Genomic DNA, 6,000 nt, shown 5'->3' with positions numbered 1-6,000 from the left:
GCAGTTTGAATAGCATGATCACTTTTGGCTTTGTGAAGAATATTAACATTTTTAGAAAATAAAATCTTACGTCAGTCATTTTTTTCTTCTTAAATCTGTTTCTGCTTGGTATTCCCTTTGTAGGCAGCATGCAGTGGTGTGTTGGCCTCATTCATAAATACACCCTAGTCAGCCTGTCAAAGACGGAACAAGTAGCCATACACTCTCTTGACCGGTTTTGTGGACTCCTGCACGTAAGGGTCTTACTAATGTGCGCTAATCTGCTTATCCAGCATCTCATTCCATAGTGCGTCTCCAACCAGCAACCATGTGCTCTACTTCATTCCCTACGAGGAACTCGAAGGTTTAGAGTGAGCAGTGAATTTCTGGGAATTTGAATACCATATGTTTACCTTCATCAGTAAATAATAGTATTTCATTTGACGTCAACTTCACCTCACATTTCATTCTCCTTGTCAAACAGCAGGCCCAGAAATCTGTTCTCAGAGACTGTTTTCAAAACACATAAGCTGCTCGTGAGGACGATAGAACTTCACATTTTAGATAATAAACATGACCTGTGGATCAGCTGACAAATAAAATGTTTCTTTATGGATAACAGGCCTGGAAATAGAAAGCTCAGTATGGATATACACTCTTCTCTAAGACATGCTTTAATTTAAATAAGTTGTTTTTATTTTCTGTTCACTCAGGATAATTTTAACATGAAAGTGAAATGTTTTTACAGCAGACAAACCATTACGTTGATATGATCACAACGATGACTACAGTGCTGGGTATGTTTTCAGTATGTTGCTGGTGGTAACAGGTTTTATTGACTGGCTTCTGAAAACTGACCTCTGAATTCGGAAACTGGACAATAGTTCAGTATGTATCAAACAACATCGAGATACAACACACAAATAAGCACACCTTGCATCTAAGCGGGTGGTTTTCCTTCATACGCGTCTTGGGACCGCCTCGGGCCTAAGTTCAGGATGTTTTATTATGAATCTATGTCAAAAGGCCTTATTCACACCTCCATGAGAGGGCATGTAGTGTTTTATAATAAAATTGAATGAATTAAGATGAAAAAGTGCACACATCAGCCAGATATCATTAATACTTGTTCTATAGCTAATCTGTGTACGAGTCATTACTTTAGAAATAAGATAATTATCATGACTGTGGTTAACAAGAATTGCTATGCAGAGACTCAAATGTTAAAACAGGATGATGCATGTATAACTGTGTAAAAGGGTGCACCTCGCACGACCTTTTACCCCAATCATTGTTGAGAGGCCAAGAAAAGCAAAGAAGTTTAGTTAGCAATCTGGTGTTACTAGCCAAGGAATGGATCCGGTAAGTGTTAGAAACTAAGTGTTGAAATTGCACAGTCACTTTAGAATCAGAAAGGCACCCTCATGTCAACTTTCTTAAAAAAAAAGAAAATGAATTACTATAAATAATTGTGAAGAATTATTGCAAAAAAAATTTAACTTAAGGAAAGTAAATAAGAACTGTGTGCATGCTGTCAAAAATCAAAAAGATCACAAAAGTAGTTCGTACTACTGATGCACTGTATTCCATGTCTTTTGAAACTTTACATGATTTGTGTTAAAAAACAGACATCATTCACTCTATTGGCTTTTTAAACAGGAAACCTAAAAAATAATGACTAAACTAAATCTGACTACAGCTATAGTACTTTTTTCGTGGTGTTTGATATAATTCCATAATGCAGAATTTGCTAAATGCACTGATGTTTTATGATTGTTGAAGGTTTTTGATATTAGTAGGTATGAGATCAGAAAATAAGTAGTTATGCCCATTCCTAAAGACGAGTTTTTTCAAGAACAATCTTCACAGGCGATTAAGTTTAGCAAGTCTGGGAAACTTTACTCTCATTTTGAATCACTTCTAGCTGTAAGATTTCATTACAAAACAAAAACAATTCACTTAAGAGGTGGAGTTGGAAAGAGCATATACATTATTTTTCTTCATACAATTGATATGGGCATATAGTATACACATCTATTTTTAATTGAGAAGCAGCCTTGTTTAGAACCAAAACCAAAGCATAGTCGAGGCCAAAAGGTCGCAGAGCTTAATTAGCATATAGCATCATGCCGGAAAATCTGGGCAGTCAAGGCCACACGCTGACCTTTCATCTATATATACACTCTTAAAAATAAAGGTTGCAAAAGGGATGCCATAGAACCATTTTGTTTTGTTTTTTAAAACAACCCCCTTTTTTCCGAGCTGTCCAAACTGATACCCAGTCAGCTGGCATCCTTGACCACTATGCACAGAATTAATGTCTCTGTATCAGTGACTGTCACTGGGAGAGAATCCAGCCACAGTCCTGGCCAGCTCATGCTTTGGCCTTGCATATGCACGTTCTGACCGGTAATCTAAACTTCACTCTACCTATGACATTTTAGCACCGGAGCAGTTGAGGCGAGGACTTTCATAGCGGTGAAATCTGATACACTGGTTGCAGAACTGACAAGCCTGGAACGCCCAGTGCCCTCTCTGCCAGTTTCACCCAGCTGAGTCACTGCCCCCATTCAGGCCAATTGGAGAAGGCATGAAGCCGTTCCCATGTCTCGTGGGGTTGTTAATAAGACCACTGCAGGGCATTGTTTAACACTGCACCTCGGCAGATGAATAAAGACTTTTACTAAGATAATGAAAGAACAGCTAAAAATCTAACAAATGATTCTTCTTTTTTAACATTAAATTAAACTGCTACATATATGCATGCACAATGTTTAACCAAAAAGTGAAGTATATTTACTTTAGCATTTTCCTCTATTAAACCATCAACACATTTTTTTAGTTCTAGTACATTTTCTAATGAATTTATTTATTTAAGATTAATTTTGCTTCATCATTATGCATCAGAGGGTTAGTTGCTGACATCATCTGTCAAAGGAATTATATTTTTGTAATATTTCATTTTCCACAGTTCCTATCAGTCTCTAAGTCAGTGTTGTTTTAGTATTATTGAGCCACTATAGTTTTTAGAAATATTTTGAATAAGTTTTATGTTTTCATTTTAGTAATTTTGTTGTGTTTTTGTCATTTAAAAAAAATCTCTATACATTTTTATTTAAAAAAACCCATCAGTTTTAGTTATTTTTGTACATTAAGTTAAACTAAATGAAAATGAGAAATGTTTCCTTGCAACTGAGCTCGCCTTAGGACACCTGCGTTACTCTGGGCTAACAGTTAACGTTTATTGTATATAACTGTAAATATATTTAAATGTATTGTATTGCAAGTAACTGTATAACAAGTAACTGTAAATGTATTTACATTTATTGTATTACAAGTAACTGTAAATGTATTTTATGATGTTAGTTTCAGTTTGTTTTAACTATAACAACAACTATAATGTTTTGGTCTCTAGAAAACTTCAGCTCCAAAATTAATAATTTTCATGCCATTGAAAGGTTATTTTTAAATGAAATGCATCTTTAAAGGTTAAAAACAAGCACAGATAAAGATTTCATTGTACATTCAGTTGTGTGCATACAGCTGAGCTACATAAGCTAATTTTCATATCGGGTCACAAAGGTCGATGTTACACCTCTAAGCCTATTGCGCTTGTTTTACAGGATGAATAGAGGCTTTAGAAGTATTTACTTGATATGTTCCAAGTGGCACGTTACATAATCAGATAAGCATGAAGGAATTCGAAGAGATATAATTTTAACAAAGAGGTATTTGTGTCTAAATTTGGTCATTTTTTTTCCTCTGAAAATGTACAAATGAGTGTGTAAACTTTACCAACGTTCAATATTTATTTATTGAGGCACACTCCCCTCAGTTAATAAAATAGAAAAAGTGCAGTCTAAATAAAATGTCAGTGCTAATCTGTAGGTCCAAAATATTTATTAGCCAATCCATAGTATCTTTCACCAACTCACAAAATAAACAAAACCTTAGTTTGATAGTAGCATGTTGCATAATACTGCCATAAAAATTCCATCTGGATATTATTCGAAAACATCAATGCTACATTCTTAAACAGCAAAGTTCTATTTGGAGAGCTTAAAAGATCAGAATATAAATATGAAATGGTATTTGTTACATGGTTACATTTGAAATGGTATTTGCTCTTGACACCTTATTGCTAAAGTTTAATTCTAAAGTTAATAATACAAATTTCAAGATATTTATAATCGAAACAATCTCAAGTGCATTCACCCCTGCAGCAACATCCATTAAGCCACGAGGTGAACCAGCACAAGCCTCCTGAAATGGTTCTACTGGATTTTTGCCATTATTTATTGTTAATGCCAGCATGTATCCAATTGCAATGGCAAACTGACTGCAAAAATGAACATTAGATTTTAATTTGATAAACATATCAGTATTGGCTAGTAATTTCAGCATAACCTATTAGTATTCATTTAATACTAATAGGTTGAATACATTTTCTCTGTCATAATCATTTGTTAACAAACATGTATTCATTACTTCAATGAGCTCATAGTCTCTACCTTAAATTATTAAATTGTTTAAATGAATACATTTTTAGATAACTGTGATTTGTATATGTACATTTCTGAAATACATCATTTAGACAGTTACCTCTGATAACAGATCACTCTAAATTTTAATATGGACATATATATATTTTCTGTAAAGCTGCTTTGAAACAATGTGTATTGTGTATTGAACATTAGGATTTTTGGGGGTTATTGCTTTCAAAAATCCATTCGTGAAGTTTTTTTAATTCTGTAAACACACAATTGACCTCAAATTCTATTTATTAGGTCAATATTGTGCAAATACTAAATACTGACATAACAGTAAAAGTGCTTTGCTCTACATTCAAAGGCTTTTCACTGGTTTATTGAAATCCTTCTCACACAGTTTGGAGCTCTTCTCTGATTCAGACTGAATTAGGTGGAGTCACACAAGGTGCTTTCAGTTGTGGTCGTAGTAACTACCGGTCGACATAAAGGCTTGTTCATGCCTGTTCTGAGACACAAAATAGACTAAGGATTGCTTGATATCAATAAAAAGTTGTCTGATTGTTTTACTGAGCGTTTCCTTGATGAAATAAAAGCAAGATAACACAAATGAGGCGGGAAATGACTAGCCTTCTTTATTATCAGGGAATGTCAGGCTGATGCAATACTGACACGTCTATAGCTTTACCCCTGTGAATTGTAATGATATGGCCCTGAACTGTGAGTTACTACATTCCCTATTTACTCAATCCACTTTGGTTTGATAATGTCATGGGATGACCAGTGACAGCCTCAGCATGATGCACAGGTTTATATCAGTCTGGGGAGCAAAGTTTTGTTTACGAGTTATACCTGTAGTAAGCACTTCCGAGGAAGAGTGAATGAAGTCAGCAAGGTTTATTTAATCAAATATCTGAAAGAGTCAGCAACTAAACAAGAGTAGCTTGTCTCAAACCAAATATTCTGTGTTATTTTGTCCACATGCTGAGAAAAACAGTATGTAAAAGATATTATAATCGCCACTAGGCGATTCAAACCTTCCTTTCATAGAGAATGCTGTACAATACTTGAACTGAGCAACTTTCATTACTGCGCTACAATCTATTTACTCCATAAACGTCACATAGAAAGCTGTGGCTGGTTGCTTTACGCTAATATATAACAATCTTTTAAGAATTTTTTCATTCTTAAAATGTGGCTTTGAATTCGTGCCTATTAGCTCTGCCATTATCTATATGCTAGCATAAATTACAAATGCACAAATATATATGCATGTAAAATGTACAGTCACACAAATTTATACAAAACTGATCCCTCTAACTCTCTTTTCTGATCAGCAACAGCAGTGCTGGGTAGATTACTTACAAACTGTGGTCCGTTACTTATTACAAAGTGCATGACGAAAATTGTAGTTAGTAACGTAATCTATTAGATTACACATTTTTTAGGTAATGTATTCTGACTACTTTTTGAAAATAAAAGCCGAATGTAATAGCAACAACAGCAGAACTATTCCTTTAAATATACTTAATGT

The sequence above is a fragment of the Scardinius erythrophthalmus genome (genome assembly GCF_964197995.2).
Source record: "Scardinius erythrophthalmus genome assembly, chromosome: 12".
Lineage (NCBI taxonomy): Eukaryota > Metazoa > Chordata > Actinopteri > Cypriniformes > Leuciscidae > Scardinius > Scardinius erythrophthalmus.
The sequence above is the reverse complement of the archived record's forward strand: the minus strand, read 5'-3'. Positions refer to the sequence as shown.